This window comes from Podarcis filfolensis, assembly GCF_964270895.1.
Source record: "Podarcis filfolensis genome assembly, chromosome: 9".
Classification (NCBI taxonomy): domain Eukaryota; kingdom Metazoa; phylum Chordata; class Lepidosauria; order Squamata; family Lacertidae; genus Podarcis; species Podarcis filfolensis.
The window spans coordinates 43,441,402-43,465,194 of record NC_139610.1 but is presented as its reverse complement, the minus strand read 5'-3'; the positions used below and the strand labels follow the sequence as shown (position 1 = coordinate 43,465,194).

Genomic DNA, 23,793 nt, shown 5'->3' with positions numbered 1-23,793 from the left:
CAGCTATGCAGAGTGGAAAAAGAACTCCCATCCTCAGAGCGATGGCATCATGCGAGCCAGCAATCCTTAAAAGAAAATAAATTTGCTGTGAATGCCTGTCGGTGTTTTGCTTCCAGGAATTTACAGGATTTGGATTACAATATAATTGCCTCAACATGCTTTATTGACCTACTTTACAGCTTTCCTTAAGTGAGGCTAGAAGCATGGTGATCTCTTTTGTATGTTTTAATAGTCACTCATCTTGGCAAGCTCACAACAAGAAAGAAAAGCATGAAAGTCACACAGTGAACATATTTTAAAAACCTTTTGATTTATTTCTCCAGGAGAGGAACACCGAAAAACTTATTACAGTAACAAGATGAAACTGGTGGGAAAGCTTTTATTTCTCCGCTTTGTAAAGTCTGCAAAATGCCAGTAGTTTAAAGTGCTCAAAATATTTGATTAGTAGAGTTTGGTTAAAGCTATGATGTAGTCATTAGACTTTGCAAAAAGCCTTTTTTAAAGTGTACATTTCATGATGGAATACGTTTCGGCATTCTGGTCTCCAGATTAGAGTGAAACTTTGGAACCAAATCTCCCCACAATTTGTAACTTTTATTATGACCCATTTTGCACATCACAAAGTACAGTGGTACCTTGGGTTAAGTACTTAATTCATTCCGGAGGTCCGTACTTAACCTGAAATTGTTCTTAACCTGAAGCACCACTTTAGCTAATGGGGCCTCCTGCTCCTGCCAGGCCGCCGGAGCACAATTTCTGTTCTCATCCTGAAGCAAAGTGCTTAACCTGAAGCACTATTTCTGGGTTAGCGGAGTCTGTAACCTGAAGCGTATGTAACCTGAAGCATATGTAACCTGAGGTACCACTGTATTGGCTCACACTTTTTCAAAATGACAAGAATATAAAACGTACACATATAAAAGATAGAAGAAGTGCCCAGACAAATCAGGACTGGTCCACACTTCTGCTTGTCTTGTGCCTAGAAAGCACAGGTCTGAGTGGTTTTAGTTGAGATTCCTGCATTGTGGGGGGTTGGACTAGATAACCCACAGGGTCCCTCCCAACTCTACAATTCAATGATTCTGTGATTCCCCTTGCCCTGCTCTTTTCCCCAGGGAAAACCTTTTCTTTGGTGCTAAATTGGAGCAAACATCAATCTGGAGAAAACCTGAATTGCTGTTTGCTCCAATTGGGTGCTAAAGAGCAGTTTTCCATGGGGGGAAGCAGTGGGATAAGAGGTGTGGGATGTTAGCATCCCAGATGCCTATGTAAAAGGTTAATTGCAAGAACTTAGAACTCTGTGATGTCATATGCCAGTGGCAGTTACGGCTGTTGGTAGAGTTATGGCAGTTAGTAGAAGAGTCTTAACAGAAAAGCAGGTATGTTCTGTTGTGCTGTTGTCTGCCTCAGCGTCAGTATCAGTTAGTCTCTAATAGTTTAATCTATGTAACATGTTTTAGTATCACCTACCTGCATTGTATATTTAATCGGCAACTGCAAGTACGCTAAGTAAAAGTTATAATGTTATTTAAACTTTAAACTGAGAGTGTCTTGCGTGGTTTTTCTAGGTGGAAAAAAAAGAACTAAGTAAAGGGTCAAACTAGTAAGTCTCCCGCATACTCTGCAGATGGGAACTAGAGTTTAATTTCCACAAGAGGAAGTGTGGTCAAGCCCTCAGATAGCTGCTCCTCTACACTTATTTGCCAACCAATGCCTGATGTATAGAAGTGGTCAAATCTTTCTGTGAATAACAGGAATACAACATGAACTATATGTTCACATTTAATGATGAATTACCCTCCTCCCAGTGGATTAGATGATGAATTTCTGCAGTGATGTTACTTAAAAGCTTTCTTACATGCACAGATGGTGCATACCTGCCATACCTAGACTGGCTGCTGCTATTGCTAATGTTGAATACCACTCATGGGGTGTGGTGTACTAGTACTATACTAAGTACTAATGTACAACCCTTTGATACAAACACATGAAAGTTGCATACGGTTTGCATCGCCTAACCTCAAAAAAAGAGATATTGTGGAGTTGGAAAAGGTTCAGAAAAGGGCAACCCAAATGGAAAGATCTGTTTATGTGGTTGCCACCTAGTGGCCAAAGGTAAAAAGTGTTTCTAGAGGGGAAAGTTGCAGCTGAGCATAATTGAGGCATAATTGTGTTCAGATCACAGAATCATAGCGTTGGAAGGGATCATCTAGTCCGGAGCTTTCCAAATTGTGTGTTGCGACATGTTAGTGTCCTGGCTGCAGTGTGTAGGTGTGCTGAGCTCCCAGCGCTCCTTCCAGGGCTGGAAGGGTTTAACCTCTGGGTTGCTAGTAAAACTGAATTACTGTTGCGAAATGATGCACATCTAAAAAGTGTGTCACCAACATGAAAAGTTTAGAAAGCTCTGATCTAGTCCAACCCCCTGCAATGTAGGGATATTTAGCTGTCCTTTATGGGGATCAAACCTGCAACCTTGGCATTATTAACACCACCCCCTAACCAATTGAGCTATCCAGGATTAGGAGCGCTGCCAAGATGGATGCCAGACTAAAAACTGCATAACAGAAGCTAAGAAATAAAACCAGTTATTGCTCATTTTACGGGTGTAGCTTGCATATATTATAAAAAATAAGAGGGTGGAGAAACTACCCTGTGAGAGAAGGTTACAGCATTTGGGGCTTTTTTTAATATAGAAGGAAAAGTGAAGAAGAAGCTACATGACAGAAGGGTATAAAAGTATGTGTGACCTGGAGAAAGTGGATCGGGAGAAGTTTGTCTCTGACTCTCATAACATTAGAACTCGTAGACGTCCAATGAATTTGAATGTTGGAAGATTTTGGACCGACAAAAGTGTTTCTTTACAGAGTGCATAGTGTGGCATTGATGACCACCATTCCGGATGGCTTTGAAAGAGGCTTATACAAATTAATGGAGGATAAGGCTATCAGTGACTACTAGCCACAATGGCTATGGCCTGCCTCCACTGCAGGAAGCAGGATACTTCTGAATAACAGTTGCTAGAAACAGCAGGAGGGGATAGGAGAGTGTAAGAGGATGGCACATCATGATATGGCTAAGCATTCTGAGATATTAGTGCGGTAGAGAGGAAGAACGCAACACAGTCATGTGTAACATGTAGTTCCATTCACAAAGCATGCCTCATGTCTAGGAGCTTGTAGCATACTGTTGCTCTAACTCAAATCTTGCCATCTGATTAGATAAGCCAACCAGCTTACAGTGTATTTGTCTGTGAATATATGTGTAAGGAAGATTTTTTTTAAAAAAAAAAATACTGATCCCAAGGCAACAAGAACAGAAAATGTGCATTTCTGTTAATAGCATGGATGCAATTATTATGGTTTTTATCATTAAGCAAAGTGCCAAACCTCATACATATTCAGCTTCTCTCTTTATAAATAAAAATTCCATGTACATTGACTTCAAGCACTCTGCATAATGAATGAAAGTTTCAAGAAGTCAGAAACCATACTGTTAATTAGGTAAATGTTATATTGAAAGATAGGAAGGATCGAGGATGTAATTGTCTTCCTGGTCTTCTTATAATTCAGCTTACAACCATTTTGCATGTGTGTATCAAATAATATATTTTTTTAAGGTTTGGGGGTGTCACAGTAATATTTATCTTCATGTAGATGTGATTTTTATATCATGTAAATGAGCATTGAAATGGTAGCTGTATGGATGCTCAAAGGACTCTTAACTCTCAGGACTCTTAACTAACCAGCTCCCAGGATTCTTTGGGGGAAGCCATGACCGTTTAAAGTGTCATCATAGTGCTTTAAATATATAATGCAGATGAGGAGAGAATCAAAGAAAGAAGGAGCAAGACAAAAATTAAGATGGGAGAAGAAAGTAGGCAGGCAATGAAGACTTGGGGAAGTCTAGACTATTGGCCATGGAGCCAATGCAACATGGACTTCCTATGTTAGATACTGGAGATCTGCAAGATGTGCCTTCTACTTAGCATGTCAACAAGGGCCCAAAGAGAGACCAGGACTTCTTGATTTGAACTGATCAGCCAGTTCCCCAATTGCATATTTCTAGCCCGCATTGAAATGCTGATTAATTTGGACCCCTTTCAGCCACAATACAAGGTCTAATACTCTGACTTCTGATAGTTGGATACAATCATACAGCAATGTATGGGAATCTTTGAGCCATAAAGGGATTGCTAAAACAGCCACACATGTTATCTGTCTCAAAAAAAAAATCCTAAGAAAAATTGATGAAAGATCTTTAAAGCAGACTCCAGGGAAGAGTTATGGAAAGCAAAGCCATCAGAATCCTCAAATTATTATTCTGATCTTGATTCCAAGTGAACTGGCAGCAGCCTTAAAAGAAACGCATATAATCATTGGGTATTTAAACCTCTATTAGACAAGAACAAATTTAAACATTCAGTGAAGCTTTCAGGGTGTTAGAAAAACCACATACTATTTGTCACACGTGAACCATTTTCTAAAGAAAAGTTTGATTATTTTGTTATATTTCTTTAGAATACACACACACATACACACACCCCTCCTGCCTCTGCCTTTTTGCTCCTTCTACTACTAGATTTTCCTCATTTGAAATTCCAGCTTGAGTCAGAGCTATGACCCTGCTCAGCATCTCAAGGATTTGCCTCTAGCCATAATTATACTCACCTTTGCGCTCTCTGCACTTTGCCAAGCGACAACAGCTATAAAATTATCAAGGGGAGGGGAGGAAATCAACAGCATTTTTAAGGGTCACCAAAACAGGTTACAAGTTTGTCCATTGACATTTCCCTCCTGGAAAAGTCAGGGCAGGAGGTCAAAAACATGGCTGACTAACAAGACAGAAGTCAGGAAAAAGGTTATGTGAATAGTAGCATCAGCTGTTAATAATGCAACAGGAAAAAAGCACATTTTTTGGACAAGCAATGGAAGGAAACCATACCAAGAAAAGTGGAAAGAAGCAAGGGTCATCCAAGAAATTACTACGTAATGTTGCAAAAGAAATTACTGTACTGTAAAAGAGATGGGTCTGTTGGTTAAATATCAAACCAGGATTTGGTAGTTTCCCATACATATATACACATAGATATACATATAGATAGCATTCTATTGGATATGAAGAAAACCAGCCTTTTTAATGAATGTCCAAGATGTCAGTCTTACACTCAAAGAAGTCTGGCAGCTCATTGTAGTCAGGATTACCTTGGATCATGAGTAGATTTGCAGAACATGTTCCATAGGGCCAAGTTGTTACAGAGACATCTCAAGAAGATGTTCAGGGTTAGGGTGCACATATAATAGAGCGAAAACATATTAGGGAAATGGTCCCAAGAGAAAGGATAAAGGTCAAAGAGGTAAGTCCAGACTCCAGAGCAACTGGCTGGTTCTAGGTGAAGCACTGAACAAGGCAAAGGATAAAGAAGGCAAACAGCTTCCAAGGTAACAAAGCCAGAATCGGTGCTGGTGGCAGGATGCACAGGGCCAGCAGATCCACTCTCCAAGGAATGCATCACCCACTGCTGCTGCCTAGTGGCCAGAATATCTAACAGACAGAGGACATCTTTGCTCATTGCAACAAAATTTGGGGGGGACAGGACTGCAAGTGGATCCAGCTGCTGCTTATAGCATTTCTGCTGTATGCAAAGGAACTTGTGAGGTGAGATGTATCTCACCCTGCACAACTTCTTTTCCATACTTTACACCAGGAGTGAAATAAGAAGCACAATCCACTTGTGGTTCCTTTCCTCCAGCCTGTTCCAATCAGAAACATACAGGATCACAAACCAGCTTGCCAGAAGTGATGGGTTTTGTGTATGTGTGTTTGACCTTGGTGCTTAGAGTCAATGGGCACCAAGCATAGCTGGGATAACAGGGCTGGATAAAAATATAGCCCAGATGCAGTGAAGCATTACTGTTGGACCTTTGGGAATTATTGCTATTCTACGCTTAAGGATATCATTTGGTGTAGGATCATTGATTACATAAAGAGGCAGGAACATAATTAGAGCAGAATGACCAAAAATAGAGGCATGCCTGTCCTGGAACTTATTTCTAAGGAGGGATATATAGGACTACATTGTTAGGGCTGCACTGCAAATCTCTTTAAATGCAATGTAAGGTTTATGATATAGCTGTGAATTGTAGTTTCGTAAGGATAGGGACTCGGGTGGCGCTGTGGGTTAAACTGCAGAACCTAGGGGTTGCCGATCAGAAGGTCGGAAGTTCAAACGGGTGAGCTCCCGTTGCTCGGTCCCAGCTCCTGCCAACCTAGCAGTTCAAAAGCACATCAAAGTGCAAGTAGATCAATAGGTACTGCTCTGGCAGAAAGGTAAACGGCATTTCCATGCGCTGCTCTTGTTCGCCAGAAGCGGCTTAGTCATGCTGGCCACATGACTGTACGCCAGCTCCCTCAGCCAGTAAAGTGAGATGAGCGCCGCAACCCCAGAGTCATCCGCGACTGGACCTAACAGTCAGGGGTCCCTTTACCTTTACCTAAGGATAGTGAAGTCAGAATTCTGTTTGTAAGCCCCGAAGCCTCATAAAACTAGTTTCCAATTTCTTTTGGGGGTGATGATAATTAATAGAATATGAAGACAAGATCCATGTGGGTAAATGAGCTGCATGCCAAGGAGTGGCCATTGCCCATCGTTCCCTGATGCATTCTATATCCACAGGCACAAACATCTCCCCCTTCACACTGTGTGGTGTTCACTTCAGCAGATCCCACTACACAAGCAGCAAACATTTTTGCTGCATAAAAGGTAAATCTTCCTCTTCATCTTCCTGAATAACAAAGAGTTATCTGGTGATTCTTAAACGGCTAATTCCTTTTTGCTGTTCCGTTTTCTAAATTTAGTAGCTGTTCACCAAAGCAATGAAATATTGCCAATGCCAAAGCTTAATATTCATGACTTGGGTATTTTGTTATGCTCTTCACCGTTTTTATGCAGTATGATGAATATTTTAAAATGCTGGAAATCAAATATTTATCTCAACATAAACAACAAACCAGCAACAAAAAGCACTAATTATTCCACGTTTCATTTATTCCTTCTGTGTTGTCTTTCATCCTAGTAGATGCCCATTAAAAAAAAAAGTCTGTGAAGCTGTAAACTTCAAGCTGCATGACCCAAATGTGGCAGAGCTCAAAGGGGCTTTCGCAAGCACACATCTGTGTAAACTAATTTGAGCCATTGTTCTATGGAAGGGATAAAAGGAGCAGGGTGATGGATGAATGGGAGAGAAGTCTGGTTCACATGGCAAAAATCCATAGGGCTCCACAGGAAGGGGCAGGGCAGGTCATGAATAACCTTGGTTCCCATTCAAATCCTCCTCACTATTAGCATTAAGCTTCCATCTGGACTGCAGTAAAATGGAACTGGCACCAGCAATTGCTAAACTCCCAGCATCATTAGGAGGGATTGAAGGCATATGGACAAGATAACCAATGGCTTTGCAGCTAGTGATGTTGCTCCATGCTCCTTCAGCCTGATCCCAAAATCATTCAAGTGAAAATTAACTTCCTCTCATCTGGCCACCAGGAGAAAAAGAAATAGGAAGAAGCAAGGGAAGAGAGGGAAGAAGATGATTTCCTTGTGAGGAAATGGCTATATTGTTAATCAGAGCAATTTAGGTACAGGCTGAGGGGTTTAACTGAAATAAATGTTTTCTAGAGGGGGAGATTCACCTTAGAGTACAAATATGTGAGGCAGAAAAGAGACAAAACATGAAAGATGCAACAGAAGGACAGAGTTCCCTGACGGCTCCTTTTCCCAGTCTAGAAACGCCAAAGGGTTGAAGTATCAAAGCATTTACCTAGTAATTGTGTGTATTCTCCATGGGTGGCAGGAGCCAGGCCCTGAGCAAGGTCTGCATCAGACAACTGACAGATTGTCTCCACGAGAGAAGCAAATGATGGCCTTATCAGAGATGCTCAGGCACTGAACAAATTCAATCTCCCCTGCACTTCTCTTCAAGCTACACCTCCACCTACAGACATCCATCTTGAGTGTATGAGGGCTGGTTGGAGGGAACAAAAGAACTCACAACAAAGGAGCCAAAGAGATGATGGGCCTTTTCTCCCCCTCAATATGTCAAAACACTTGAATTGTATCAGCAACCAATCCTAAGACTCAAGGGGGTGGGGGAATTCTTACTTGCAGAAGAAGCTGAGCATAAATTAGAGCAAAGGCAGAAAAATATGTTAAATGTTACGGTAGAAAAAGTAGCTGTATGTGTGTCCGTCCAAATAGCCTGTGTCTAGTAAGGCAAGATATTTCCTACAGAAGTTCATGCTGCAGCAAATAAGTTAGTTTGAGATGCCTAAGGGCTCCGTTGCTTTATTTAGGCAGCCTTATTGTGTCTCTGTGTAAATATACACATTGTGTGTGTGCCCGCACACTGCCTACTGAATTTTTTATTCTTTCAGAAACTAAATGGAGCTTTTGTTATCATAACGATTACTTGGTTTCATAACATAAGCAATCTGGGTGATCAGAGAAAAGTTCTTCCTTTAGAAACAAAGGGATTTCTTTGTATCAGGAACAGGATATACCTAGCATGATTAGGATGGTGGATTGTGAAGTAACTGCTAATTGCAGGGTGCATTTTTAGCCAAGCATTGCTATTTCCTTCTTCTTCTTTGTAATTTTTAAAATTAGTTTCCCAATATACTCCCAATAATAGCCAAATTATAACAATGACCAATTAATTCCCAAATTATACAATTATCAAAATGCCAATCAACTTCCAATTAATACATCTTAGTTAAAGTGGCTCCCCACATGGTGGTTTGGGTGCATTTCCGATCTTATATCACTGTGTTCCATAATCTTAATTAATATCAGTTACATTTCAGTTATAATAATAATCCCTTAGTCAACAACAACATAATTAATGATTTCCATTTGTGATGTTATAATATATAAATTTATAAAGCTTCAAGTGAGGAACTCAAACTATTATCATTATTCTGCCATGTGTGTGAAAACTGTTATATCCATGGAGATTCCTCCTGTCCATATATGGTGTTGTCTCTTTCACTTCCCTGCTATTGTTTTTTCCCATAATAGCTTGGGGCGGAACTGAATTTTGAAGTTTCTCAGAAGTCTTATCTCTCCATCCCTTGCATCTGTGTCTCGGAACAGGCGACAGTCTGTTAGAAACCATTCTGTCTCACTAGTAAAACATTTAGCAGAATTTCGTCATTTTCCCCTTAGCCTAGGAAAAGATAGGTAATTTTCAAATGCACTGATGATTTAACACTCCTTTCCAACTCCCAGAATCTCTGCAGCATTCTTATCACAGCCCCAAAATTCTTTTAATTCCAGCTAGAGATTTATGGCCCAATTAAACCTTATCTTAGATTACATTCCGTCAGTAGCACAAACAAATCTCAGTCTCTTTTTCCTTGTCTGTTGTATTTAAACAGAGGTGAGGGGAATTACTCTGTCTTTCCAACATAGTCATACTTGAGCTTCCCCTCCCCCCTGCTTTCTTCATTTCAGATCACAAGCAGTTTCCATTTTTGCTTGTTAATATTACTCCAACATCCCTTCCTCACTTGTAAATATTTTTTTGTCTTGCATTCCAGAGAGGGGTTGCTGAACCATAAATATATAAATGAAAAACCATGGCCTTCCCTCTCCCCAACTGACTCCCACACTGAAGAAAATCTTATCTCAATTCCAATCTTTGATCCATGTAGCCGATATGTTCCGCAGTATATTGTTGCAACCCTTTTCCAGCACGCGCCGGGATCTTAAAGCCAATTAAAGATCCAATTAAACGGAGAACCTTTGCTTCTTAACGGTGGCGTAGGAGGGTTTTCACCATGCAAAGTGCTTTTCCACTCAGCGCCTACCTGCCTCCCACATTCCATGCCAGAGTAAGAGCCAGGTACCAAGACGAACAGCGAGTGAAGCCCATTTCCCCCGTCCCTTGGGGAATTTGTCATCCTTGTTTTTCATTCACCGGTGATCCCCCACTATCATGGGGGCTGCCTCTATTAAGGCAGGCAGGACCGGAAGCCAAGCATTCATATCTCCTGGTGGCCTTTATTTCTTAGGTGGAAGTGATCAGACAAAATTGTCTGTGTAACTATAAGCTCTGGCCAAAAAGCTTCCAAGCATACCCATAGTAAGCAATGGTATTTCAGAATTAACCCCAAGAAAGAGAATGCCCCTAAATCCTCCTTAGTGCCAAATTCTTATGCCTTACTTCACAAATGCCACATTAATTCAAGTTAATAAAATAAGAAGAGCTAATCAGATCAGACTAAAGGTCCATCTGTTCCATCAACCTGTTCTTCCCATAGATGCCCATAGGAAGCCTGCATGAAGGAAGCAATTCCCAACCAAGCTTTATGAGGAACAGTTGAGGGAATTGGGTGTTTAGCCTGGTAAAGAGGAGACTGAGAGGAGAGAGGGCAGACACCTTCAGATATCTAAAGGGCTGTCACATACAGGATGGAGCAAGCTGTTTCCCCTGCTTTGGAGACTTGTTTTGTTTTGTTTTGTTTTGTTTTGTTTTGTTTTGTTTTTACATTGCAAACTGATGAAGAAATGTGGATAACTGAACTGTAGATGGGAAAAACGAGGAACAGAAAGAAGCCAAAATTCACCCATCTCTCTAGTCAACAGCTTTATGAAACTCAAAGTAAACAATTGCTGCAAGATCACCCTTATCAACATTGTTAATTGGCACTCACACTTCCTCTAAAAGGAGCCAGATATGACTTCACTTTACAGAAAAACACCTCCCACAACAGTGCTCTACTTCATGATAAAGTCCTGGGGGGTAAGATTTACAGGAAGTTGACAAGCTTCATAAAGTGATCAGGCATGTCAGAGGACCCACAGCATGCCAAGTTGTTGCCACAAAACTGAACAGTCTTTGTTGGTTTCCGATAAATGAGCTTAGGTGAAGATTTCTTTAACTTGCCATATAATGCTTGAATAGGGCCAAGAACAGCAGGATATAATACCCCACTTTTATTTATTTATTTAGCTCCAAGAAAGGCTCTCAGGGTGGCTTTACATACATTCACTTAAAACAAGGCAATCCCTACCCTTTCAGGGCTTGCAATCTAAAACCATAACGATATCCTTTATCATTTCCTGCCTTCAGTTAAGGATATCACCTTCACTCAAACAATGTGCAAAGATATTTCCATTTCAAACATTTTAGCTCTGTTTGGTTTTAAATATTTGATTATATGTGACAGTAAAGCAAGGATCAACACATTGTATTACTTTGTATTTTAATGTTTTCCTGACTTTTTCATATTGTTTTCTGTACAATACAGTGGAGATGGAGAACCTGAGGCTCTCCAGATGTTGAACCGCATTGCCCAACCTTCCTGAGTGACCATTGACTATGCTGGATGGAGCTGATGGGAGCTGGAGGACCACAGGTTTCTCATCACATCATTACAGGTTATACATTTTTCCTCAGCACAGAGGTTCCCAGATGTGTTGGAAAACAATGTCCAGTTTAAAGATATCAGAATCCTCCCCACTCAAATTCCCAATGTGAATGACCCAGACTGTCTCTATTCTGTACAAGGAATTCAGGTGCATGCCAGAACTTAAGGTTTGCACAATTAGAGTGGATTGAAGTGTTCTGTTGCCCTAGTGCAACAAATCCAGTTTTTAAAAAATGACTTTTCACAGTTAGGAAAGTGATGGGGAAATGCACTGAAAAAGCATGGGATGAATGAAAAATTAATGGTAAAAAATGTAGATATCCCGCAAGCAAATCTGGATGGATGCAGGATAAATGCTCCTTATTGTATAACCACCCTGTAAACAAATCAGAATGAATGCTCAATAAACACTAGGCATAGTCTAACCCCTGCAAAAACATTGTGCAAGGAAATCAGGATGTATTCTGAATTAACATGTTTGAAGAAGCCCCTACAAATATTGGATTCCCCTCTTCTTGCCATATGAAATTGTCCCCACACCACTGGAAAAAAGCAATTGTTCTCCTGATCTGGTGCCCTTGATTGTAAGAAGAAATAAACGTTCTGTGTAGTTTTTCCCCTAGAACAGCAATTACCAGAAAAGGAAAGAGGCAATAATCCCTTCCCTTAATACCCTCCCTGCAACAACACTTTCTCACTTCCTGCTGCTGACACTGCTGTTTATTTACTGAAACTACTTGCATGCAGATGGGCAATATGAACAATAAGATCTAGTCCTGGAAAGATGCTCTGGAGGTGGCTTTCCATTTGACTGGGTGGTGAAAATGGGAAGATCAGACGCAAAATTAGTTCACATGGCATTAATCATTTGGCACCGATGCATGAGCAGTCTCAAAGTGAAATAATGATTGACTTTATGATCATTTGTTTGAAACGGTACTCTGACTGCAACCTTTTTGTATGGCGTCGGAGGCTGTTCCTGAAGCTTCCCCTTAATCTGGGAAAATAGTGAGACCTTTGGGTATAGGGCGCTATAGAAATAAAACAAAATAAAATAGTTAGGTGGCAACATAGCACCTTTAGGTTTGGGCACCAAAACAGTATTTGCCACCCCAATGGCCACTATCAGGAAAGAGACAGGGAAATGAGACCCTGTTGGTTCTCCTTGACCTCTCAGTAGCTTTTGACACTATTGACCATGGTGTTCTTCTGGAGTAAGGCAAGAAGGTGGGAGTTGGATATACCACATTACACTTTCCACTCCTACCTGCAAGGTCGCTGCCAGAAAAAATTGTTGGAAATTGTTGGAAACTGCTAGGAAATTGTTGATTGGCTCCATGGCTTTGGGGCTGGGGCATCCCACAAGGGTCTATTCTGCCTCCTACACTATTTAACATCCACATGAATCTGTGGGGAACTGACACTCAAAGATCTGAATCATGGTGTCATCAGTACGTTGATGACACCAAGCTCTCTATCTCCATTGAATAGGAATCAAGGAACCTGTGATGTTGTTGGATAGATGTCCGGAGGTAGTGATGGACTGAATAGGGGCCAATAAACTGAGGCTGAATCCTGATAAGATGGAAGTGGTGTGGGTGGGTTGCTTCTGTGTCCAGAAATTAGGTGTGCAGCCTGTTCTGGGAGGAGTGGCACTTCCCCTGAAGTAACAGGACTGGGATTACTCCTGCATTCCAACTTGTCACTGGAGTCTTAAGTGGCTTCTGTGGGTAAATTGGTCAAAAGGGAATCCCCTGAAGCCATACTGAACACAAACAACCCATTCAGTGTTTTGGATCCTGGAATGTATGCAGGTTTCTAGTAAATTCACTTTAGGGAGATGTGAAATTAATTGCAATACCTTTCAATGGTTTAAAAACATCAGGAAAAAAATTAACCTCAGATCTAGCTACTTATATGGTTCACTGGTTTTATTAGAGCCAGCCAGGCTGTCCTGGCATCTGGCTCTTAATCAAGGTCATGCCCCACACATGCATAGAGACCACCTTCTTTCAAAGCTAATAAGACATTGTAAGCAACACATGAAAACACAGCACTGTGCCACTATCTGCTTTATGCAGCCATTTGTTGTCACCAACCCACAATGCACACCTCGGCAAAACCTATTTTGGCAAATGCAACAGTAGTATAACAGCTATAGAAAGTGATGGAAGAGGGGGCATTAGTTTTTAATTTAAAGTTTATGACACAGAAAATTTTAATTGCAGTTAAATGGACTATTAACATTTATCACCATAATTGTTCTGCAACCCATGACCCAAGACAGTCTCATGATATTAAGAGACTTGGACAAAAATTACCTGCTAAATGGGAGAGGAGACAATCATATATTTTATTTTATTTTTATTTTTTATTGAAGTCAGTTCCCCAGCTTTTGTCTATTAGTCATGCTAGCATCTGGTAGGCTGCACCTTTCTGTCCTTAAGTGGTGCTTGTATAAATGAGGTCCAGCAAAAGCAAAAAGTTTTGGGGCAGGAAAGGTGTCATTGTGGTAAAATTTTGAAATCACAGAATAACATGGAGCTGCTACCAGTACATTTCTTCCAGAGTGCATGAAGAAAAGGAGGTCTACTTTGCTAGATGTTTGAGGGTGGGTGGGATCCAATAGGCTCCAGGTCATCTCTGAACCAGATTTTCTCATTAGATCCATACCAGACTTAGCAAAACCTGCTCAGTGCCTTCCAAGTTTTCTTTCTGTCATGTGACAGCATACCAAGCCTCACTAAGTACAATCCCAAGGCATGGATTGACGACAATATGTAACTGAGTTAGACCATTAGCACCTGGCCTCAGCTTTGGCTAACAAGAGAAGGGAGGGGGTTCAGCTTCCTGTATGCATTCTGAGCTTTGCCAGAGTCTGCAGAGCTTTCTGCCAAGAAACAGATAGTTCTGGAATTCAGAACCAAACTGTCATCTAGTCAAGTTTGAAACTAAGTGCTCAAGGGTGCTCTACATTCTGGCACTAGAGTTAACTACAATATAACAAATTGCAAAACATTGTGATCTCTCTTTCTCTCTCTCTCTGAATTCAGTATCTCTGTTTTAATTTATACTTATAACTGGAAATACCTTCAGTTCATTCAGGTGCTATAGTCCCTTGGAAGTTACTTCTCCTATAGTATGGATCAGGATTTGACAACTGGCAGACCAATCTCTAGATGTCTTGAACAGTAATTCCTTATTTTGTTACCTTCACGTGACACCTTAATTGACACATGCTCATAGAATCTCATCATCTGTTACAGATACTAGTTCTTTTGGCTGGGGTAACCCAGTCAGATAGGTGGAGTACAAATAATAAAATTGTTGTTGTTGTTGTTGTTGTTGTTGTTGTTGTTGTTGTTGTTGTTGTTTTGCATCACTGGCCACAAACCATATGAAGGCAGGCTGGAAGCTGCAGAAACATTATGCCTTGGGCTGTGTTCAGGATGGCCACGTACACATAACCAAAAATAGAAGACAAATGAGGACACAGATTCGCATAACACTGGAATTAGGCAATATTTATGTAGAGATAGAATTCTAGAACCAATTACTAGAGAACTTATTTAAATCTCACTGAAGGCAAGCAAATTAATTTGCCATTCAAATCAAAATTACCCCAAATAAAATAAATGCCTCAGTTACTTGGGACCACACTTCGAGATCACCCCACATCCAGATGACCCAGTCATCCCTCTTTAGTTAATTTACTCTCCATTTATTTCCCACCTAGAACCCTGCTCAAAAAACCAAGTCTCCTTTAATAAATTAGCATTATTCTTCACTGCCCCCCACATGTATTAAATTTAATTAACTTTCTTAAAAATAAAGGCAACCACCTCCCAGCCAGCTTGCAACAGCAGACAAAAAGATATTTCTGAACAGCGCTGGAACTATCAGACTGTCCATTCTGGAAGACAATGCCTATCTAGGCTTAATAGTGTTGACCAATATGGTGACTATACCTTATATACCCTATATCTTATATCTATACCCTATATCTTAGCATATCTTAGCCCTTAAGCACTTTACATTCCCAATGTTTTATGAATACCAAAAGCATGTACTTCAAGCCCTTGCAGCTATCAATCACGGAAGAAGCCCTAACACATTCAAACAGCACATTACTGTAACTGAAAAAAAGAAAAATTACTACCTGTGTTCAACAAGCACCATCCCCAGAGGATAAATATAACTTTGTAAAGAGCCAGGGTAAAGAGGCTAGAATATCCCCTTTATCTGATTATTAGGTAGTACTGTAACTCCCCAAACCTTTCAAGTGATCCTAGATAGTTGTTACAGGTTAGCTGTCAAACATCATGCCATATATTCTTCATTGCTGGCTAGGAAACAGAGTCATCTGGTTTCAAGGAAATACTTTTGACATGTAATCTAGAGGTTCACTCAAAATCAGTTAAGAATAGGACTTTCACAATCTATAGCATGCAAGTGATCATTATTCCTCCTCTTTTGTTTGATGTGATGATTAGAAAATTAATTATGAGTCAAGAGCTGCCTCATCAACAGTTAGCACTTGAGCAACTGGGGCCAAAGGCCTGGTGCTACCTGAGATTAGTTGCTCAAGTACTTAGATAAGCAAAAAACAAAACACTTTTCTGGTATGAGGTTGCTGGCTTACTCTTTAAACCAGATTCTCATGTGTCAAATCCTGTCAAAGCCATGTCATGAAATGTGACATTCTCTTCAGGTAGTCATAGAATCATAGAGTTGGAAGAGACCAATCATAGAGTTGGAAGGAGGTAGTCTCCTCCTACTTTTTTGTTTTTACCTTTTGCTGGTCAATAGGGGACAGACGTGCTTTGCCAAAGATTCTGAAAAGACATGATTGTTTGTTTATGGGGTAGGCAACCCAGATGCGGCCCAGTCGCCTTCTCAATCTGGCCCGCGGACGGTCCAGGAATCAGCATGTTTTTACATGAGTAGAATGTGTCCTTTTATTTAAAATGCATCTCTGGGTTATTTGTGGGGCATAGGAATTCGTTCTTTTTTTTTTTCTTTTCAAAATATAGTCTGGCCCCCTACATGGTCTGAGGGACAGTGGACCGGCCCACAGCTGAAAAAGGTTGCTGACCCCTGGGTGAAGGTATTTAGGAATATCTTGAGGAGTGGGTTCTAACTTATAAGGACAAACAGGGCTTGACACTGTTTCTCTACAACTTCAGCCTGGTATTTTGTTCATCGTGTTTTTACAAATGGTTTTCCACTTCAAATACAATGTTATAAACCAGAATATCAAAGTTATCAGCACACATTAAGAACAAACTGATGATAAAAATTACTAGATCTATACAATTCTTTTGTCAGAACAAAAATTAAGACAATTCAGAGCCTCCTTGGAAGAGAAGGCTGTTATGTCAGTAATGCCCCCTGCCTTGAAATCGATACCTACTTCTTCCAGTCAGCCATGTTCTTCTATTAAAATCAACTTTGAAATTCAAAGTATAGAAAGTTCCTAAAGGAAAATTTCCCCATGAAATATTGATATAAACAACGAAAACAAACCTCTTTAACATTTTCATTATTTATATCCCTGCCATTTTTCTTTTTACAAATGGTGGATAATTGCCATGTATTTCATGTCTCTTTTATCAATCACTTCTCAGCAACGACTTTCAAACAGTAAATGCAATAGGTCTGAAAACCAATAGAAGAACAAGCCAGGAACCAAAAATACATAGATCAGCAACTGGCAATCTTCCTGGCAGATATATTGAGAGCACAGTCTTTTGTCCTTCCACGTTCCGTGGAAATTAAAGGAGTTGAAACAGATTCACAAATTCACAACTTTGGACAACAGAAGAGTAAGTATTACAATTTACGCAACTTTTTTGGTCTATCATGCCCTGGATCTACACACCAGAGGCACAGATATTTCATGGGTCAATTCATCCAGTCAGCAGGCAGCTGCGTCCGTAGTCTATACCCCTCAGTAGCAAGTCCCCAGCCACTACAACCATCTTTCTCCTCCTCCTCCTCCTGTAAGGGATGAATTGAGTCACTTGTAGTCTTTACGGGCCTTCCTTCCCATCTACTGTAGCCTGCTGCTGCCCTCTTGCGTGGAAATATATGGAAAGTAACTTCTTAGACCTAGTGGTTGAGAGTGCCTTCTGGCTCTCCTGCTCCTTTCATTCACACAAACACTCATGTAATAGTTCTCATCTTCCTCCTGCTTTTGCCCTTGCTGTAGTTCCCCTTGTGTCCAAAAAGTCCTCAACTTCTTTAACAAGGCTAAGTGTGCTGGCGCCTCTTACCATTTATTTCAGCAGAGCAGCCAGGTGCCCTCAAGGGAGGACTTTGAGTCAGAGTACCAGCACAATGATCAGGGGTGGTTTACCACATTTTTGAAAAAAACAAATCCAAAGTGGGGGTGGGGGTGGGTCAGCCCATCTGAATAACTGAAGTAAGATACTCCCCCTTTCTGGTTGCAAATTAAGACTATTAACTCCAGAGCTGCAACACTTCTTATACTTGCTGCAGTAATCTATGATGGTTTCAGAAAATAAGTAAAGTACATGCACTGCTAGTCACCACCACATAAGCCCTTGCTCTCCATCTTCTTAGTTCTTGCCAATGTGCCAAACCAAGGGTTGCTAAGTTTGGATTTTTGAGCGAGTGCCATGAGTGCCATTTGGTCATTTCTCTCCTGTCCCCAGAGAAAGAAAGGGGGAAAGTGCATGCACACCTCTTTCAAATGCTCACTCTGCCTTGAAGCTCCCTGTGTGACCTTGGAGCAGTCACTCTTTCTCTCAGCTGAACCTACCTCACAGGGTTGTTGGGAGGATAAATGTGGAGAGAGAACTGTGGGTAGAACCTTGAGCTGTTTAGATGAAAGGCAATCTATAAATATAATAATGAAATCAATAAATATTCAGTGTCAAGAGTAAAAATTCAATGTGTGCAATTGGTTAGTGATGATCTACTGATGGGTCCTGCATCAATTCGTGCGTGGAAGAGTTTTCTGCGTAGGATTTGCAATGTAAAAAGGCTCAGAGGTTCTTCCAGATGTCAAGATATTTTAGCCAATGATTCTGGAAAACCAGAACTGAACCAACTTTTTTGAAAGGCATTAATCTGCTGAGAACAAAAATCCCTTAATCTCAAACATACAGGGCCTGTTGCATAAAACACACCCAACTTTAATGAGACTATTATTAATGGGCTCTAGCTAGCTTAGATGGAAAGGGCATCACAGGCTCATACTTGATGTGGATTCTGAGATCTTGCCCAGACAGCACCAGGTATTACAAAATCAAGGCCAAGTACAACCACAAAATCATTCTAGCACCTTATATTAAAGCATCTTTAAGATTAAAGTATTCTTGAAAAAGACATAAACATAATGCAGATAATTTCCCTACCTTACAATTCTTTTTTTTTTTAGAGAGAGAGAGAGAGAGAGGATAATAAACTAATTCTGGACTTTATTTTGGTTTGGCATTTTTCTCCCTTTTGGTTATAGGGAAACTGGAGAATTAACATTCCTTAAATTTGAAGGAGTTAAAACAAAATGAGCATATTTTGTGGAATATAAAAAGAAAATGACAATGCTGGTGCTGATGACAACTCCTACATTTATATCCCAACTTTCCCATAAGAAGTTGTCAACTTCCCCGTGCCAGTATCATCACAAAAACCCTGTGAGGTAAATGAGGTTGAGAGATAGTCATTGGCCCAAGGTCACCCAATGAACGTCATAGCTGAATGGGGATTTGAACCCGGATCTCCACATTCCTACTGCAACACCACACCGTGCTGGCATTTCATATCATACATACACTACTAAACGTAACTGCAGAAAGAGGGATAGCAATCCAAGGCAGTCATCGTAAAAATGAAACACTCCAGTCCCAACTGCATTGTTTTCATTCTCACAGCTGCACAAACTATCCAGTGTTTTAATCCTTTTCCAGTCCTGTTGTTCACTCCTTGGTCAGCACAGCAAGCCAACCCATTCCTACCTACATTTGGGGGTGTTTAAGGGTGTCTCAAGCTGGGCTGCATGCATCCTTGCATTTTCCTTCTGAAGGGTCACTGCTCTATCCCCTTCTGAGAGCTGGAGTGAAGAACTTTGCCTTAGATAAACATTTGTCTACATAAAAGGTTAGGAGCAAAACAGTACAGTAATAGGACTTGCTATTGACCCAGAGTGAACAAACAATCTTGTCACGTTATCAGAATACATGCAGGGTGGGGGGGAGTCGGTTCTCTCTTTAACATCTCTAAGCAGATTCTAGTCAGCATTTTTTATTTAGCTGAGAACAAATGATCTCTGTAGTCCACCATGTGACCACTACTGGGGCCCTCTGGAGTGACTGTGGCAAAGGATGTATACAATCTATGTACAGACCGAAGGTCCCAAGGCCCTGCCACCACTCCTCAAGCAGACCTCACCCCTCTGAGTTGTTTCAGTGGAGGGAAGGCCATGCTGCCGCATTTGAATCTACAGTGACTTCATAACACGTTTAATTACCACAATTGCACTACCCAGGCCCATGGATCTATAAAAACTATAATTCTGGTCCTACCAGAACTATAGATTTACAAAATCTATTGATATACTATAGATTTTTATAGATCTTGGGCAGCGAAATGGGGATAATTAAACATGCTAGGCAGCCACTGTAAATGAGAGCCAAGCTAGGCTGGCTTTCACATCCAGTGCTGAAACAGCTCCAGAGACCTGCCTGGAAGTGTGGTGAGTAGTGGCCCAGGAGGAGGGAGAAGAGTGAGGTGGCCACCATCAGTGGCGGAGCTTCATGCTCCAGCACTGGGTGGCGGAGAGCAGGTGAGGGTGGGGCTAGCGCGCATCCTGGGGGCATGGCGCACTGTGTGCAGGGATGTGGCGCTCATCCTGGGGGCGTGGGACGCCGCCTGCAGGGATGTGGCGCCCAGTGCGGGCAGGGAGGCAGCTGCGATGGCACCCCAACAGGATCATGCTGCCGGGGGCAGTGCGCTCCCCCCGCACCCCTCTTCCTCAGCCAGTGGCCACCATCATGCATGGCAAGGAACAGGGCAGATCTCTTGCTCTGGTTGGGGGTGGAGGTTCGTGCAGGTATTGCTGCCCCTGCACGTGGCAGCGGGTAGGAGCTCTGGGGCACATTGACAGCATTTTTGTGAGCCCCCGAAGTCTGGCACTAGCCCTGCATGAAAGCCTCCCTTGTGCATTGTTTCCTGTCCTTCCTTCAGTTGGAAGAATCAACTGAGACAGCTGTTATGTGTGAATATGCATTTGGATTGGATGCATTATGTTTTACATAATCGTTATGTAGAACATATGCCTATCCCTGGTCTTCCACCTGTCTGGGCCGGTGCCTTAAATGGGCCGTAAAACCCAAAACAAATTCCTTTTTCATTCCTCCCATTCTGGTATACACTTGGGGGGTAGTAATTTGTGTTTTAAGAAGCAAAGAAAACCGCTGTGCAACTCAGCATATCTAAGGCGGAGATATAACAGGACGGGATAGAAAATCCAGCCAAATGGCAAAGACTTCAGCTTTCGAAAGAGGCAGCTGTGGATGAAAAGGTCAACTAGTTTCGTTGTTGAAGTCAACACAAATCTCCTGAACGCTGTTAACCTTAATGCATGTGAACCCAGCATCCCAGATTTAGAGTAATTGCTTTTATACTGATGCAGCATAATGGTGTCCAAATGACACCAAATCCAGCATTCCTTGCCACTAGAGCTATCACTATAAGCAAACATGGCATTTCAAAAATGCGCTTCTTTTCTAGAGCCTTAATAGACTTTGAGGTGCATTCCTACTGACTACAGCAACTTTTCACACAGAGCAGCTGTTTCAAACCAGTGGCCAACTTTAACTAGGACAATTCAGAAATCACTGAAACAACTTTGGAAGAAAGGAGGGGGCGGGCTTATTTAATTGCAGTTTGTCCTAGATAAAACACCTGTGCATTACTAAAGAGCAATTGCACCAAACCTCTGTCATCTGTGTATTTGGTGCTTGGTGCAGCTTACGATGGACCTACCTTGCTGAAACAAACCAGGACTGGAGTGGCCACTGTGTGGATGGAAGACTAGAATGGAAACACGTTTCCACTTGGGCTATGCCTGGAAAGCTGGGGCCGAGCAGTTTTCCTTTCCAGTGGAAAACCCACTCTTTAGCCATCAATCGGAACAAATGGCAATCCAGAGGAAACCTGAATTGCCATTTGTTTCCATTGGGCGCTATAGAGTGGTTTTTGCTGGGGGGGGAGCAGCAGAACAAGAGGAATTGTGGATAAGACCTTAGTGTAAACTGCCTTGAATTGACAGGATGTGCTATATGCTAACAGTGTACTCATTTTCCAAGTCTTGATCCTCATGTAGCAAAAGTGACACCATCCACACTGTTGTTAGTGGGTTGAGGGAGGGCATCCCAAGATTTGAAGTAGTACAGAAAAACTTTGGGGGCTACCTAATAGAAAGGGGCTCATAAATGGGTCGGTGAGGACTAAGCATACTCACTAGTTGAACCTAGGATAACTCAGTTGGTAGAGCTTGAGACTCTTAATCTCAGGGTTGTGAGTCCCATGTTGGACAAAAGATTCCTGCATTGCAGGGGGTTGGACTAGATAATCCTTGTGGTCCCTTCCAACTCTGCAATTCTATGACTAGGCACAGAAAACGGATTGACTGTTAGGGGTAGAAATGGAGAAGGGGTGTGTAATAGTATCCTGTTGAAAGGCTGGCTGGCTGGCGCTAAACAGCAGTACTCCACACGGCAACGTTTTGTTATAAATATAGATAAATGTGCATGGCATAATTTGTTCTGGGGCTCAACTCCAGGTTGTCTTCAATTCCAGGAAACAATACTATATATAAAGGTGCTTTCAGGGCAGATGCAGAATGTATTTTCCTCTTCTTTATTAGTAAAAGCATTGCATGAGCCGCACATTAGGGTAAGGTTCTCCGGCAAACCAGGAGAACATCTATTTTCTTCTGGCACGTCACTGGCACTTGGGTATACACAGCAGTCATCTATTTTGATGACAGTGTGTTTTTCATGTCGCTTTCTCTATCAACAGAACTTGCTAATCTGTAGTCTTTGTTTACTTACTTGTTTTATCTCCCACCATTTTTTCAATGCAGGGGCTCAGGGCAGCATGCGTACAGCCCTCCATGAGGTCTCGCAAAGGGTCACTGACCCAACACAGGCTTGTTTAGCTTTGGCAAGGTTGCTGTGGCGTGTATCTTCCACATGTCCTGAAGATGCTGCAATTTCCTCTTTACCTAGCATCCAGGACAAGTTGCAGAAATAAAAGCTGTAAAAATAATCAAACCAATCAAGCCCATACAACTAAGATACATTTGGAATAGATCCCTACCCCAGTCTCAGCATAACCACTTAATTATTTGATCAGATATTTAAAATGAATGGATTTCAAATTAATTGGTTTTCTTTTTAAGCATCATGAAAGGAAAATATAAAAGCAGCTGAATCACATTTCTACTTTCTGTTGCTGTTGTTTTTCTTCATGTTGAGACACAGAGGAGTAAGAGTGTGGAGAAACTTCCTGAATTGTAAATAGGTCCCCTAGGAATGTGGGGGGCAGGTAAAGGTAAAGGGACCCCTGACCATTAGGTTCAGTTGCAGATGACTATGGAGTTGATGCACTCATCTCACTTTACTGGCTGAGGGAGCTGGCATTTGTCCGCAGACAGCTTCCGGGTCATGTGGACAGCATGACTAAGTTGCTTCTGGCGAACCAGAGCAGCGCATGGAAACACCATTTACCTTCCCACCAGAGCGGTACCTATTTATCTACTTGCACTTTGACGTGCTTTCGAACTGCTAGGTTGGCAGGAGCAGGGACCGAGCAACGAGAGCTCACCCCGTCACGGGGATTCAAACCACCGACCTTCTGATCGGCAAGCCCTAGGCTCTGTGGTTTAAAAATATCAGAAAGCTCACCAGGTCTTGTGCAATAGAATAGATCCCAGGGCATAAAGTCTGTATATAGAATCTGATAAGAGAGTACTGGGATTCTGAAATAGTGCGGATTTTAAAGGGGTGGATAATCAGTCATAGCAGTTCAAATAAATTACTAAAAGTAGCTTTAACAAACTGAGCCTTAAAGTAAAGGGGGGGGAGAGAAATGTATTAAAATATTTCACACAAGGCCCCTCCAACACATTCTTTTTATTGTGCATTCATGATTATTTCTGCTCATTATGCTATTGGGGCAGTCACCTGCAATCCCAGTTTCAGTACCTTTCGCACCTGCAAGTGTTGGCATGGTCACACTGCTTCATTTCCAGTCAGTGCATATCCCACAACTTCCTGCTGAAATCCTGTAACTTTTGATATCATACATGTTCTGGATTATTTTTGTCCATTGCTCTTG

At 41.5% G+C, this 23,793-nt stretch overlaps 2 long non-coding RNA genes across 5 annotated transcripts in view; one reads left to right on the top strand and one right to left on the bottom strand.

Annotated features, from left to right (window-relative positions):
* The window catches only part of LOC310742622, a 30,687-nt gene extending 10,424 nt beyond the window's left edge, over nt 1-20,263 (bottom strand). Inside the window, exon 1 of the long non-coding RNA XR_014538620.1 lies at nt 19,411-20,263. This is a non-coding gene — a long non-coding RNA (uncharacterized lncRNA). The remainder of the gene's footprint in view (nt 1-19,410) is intronic.
* LOC310742505 overlaps nt 16,319-23,793 on the top strand; it is a 33,132-nt gene continuing 25,657 nt past the window's right edge. For 3 of the 4 annotated variants that reach the window (XR_014538473.1, XR_014538474.1, XR_014538475.1), the window contains exons 1-2: nt 16,319-16,614; nt 17,052-17,249. This is a non-coding gene — a long non-coding RNA (uncharacterized lncRNA). The remainder of the gene's footprint in view (nt 16,615-17,051; nt 17,250-23,793) is intronic. The other variant, XR_014538476.1, reaches the window with a different exon arrangement.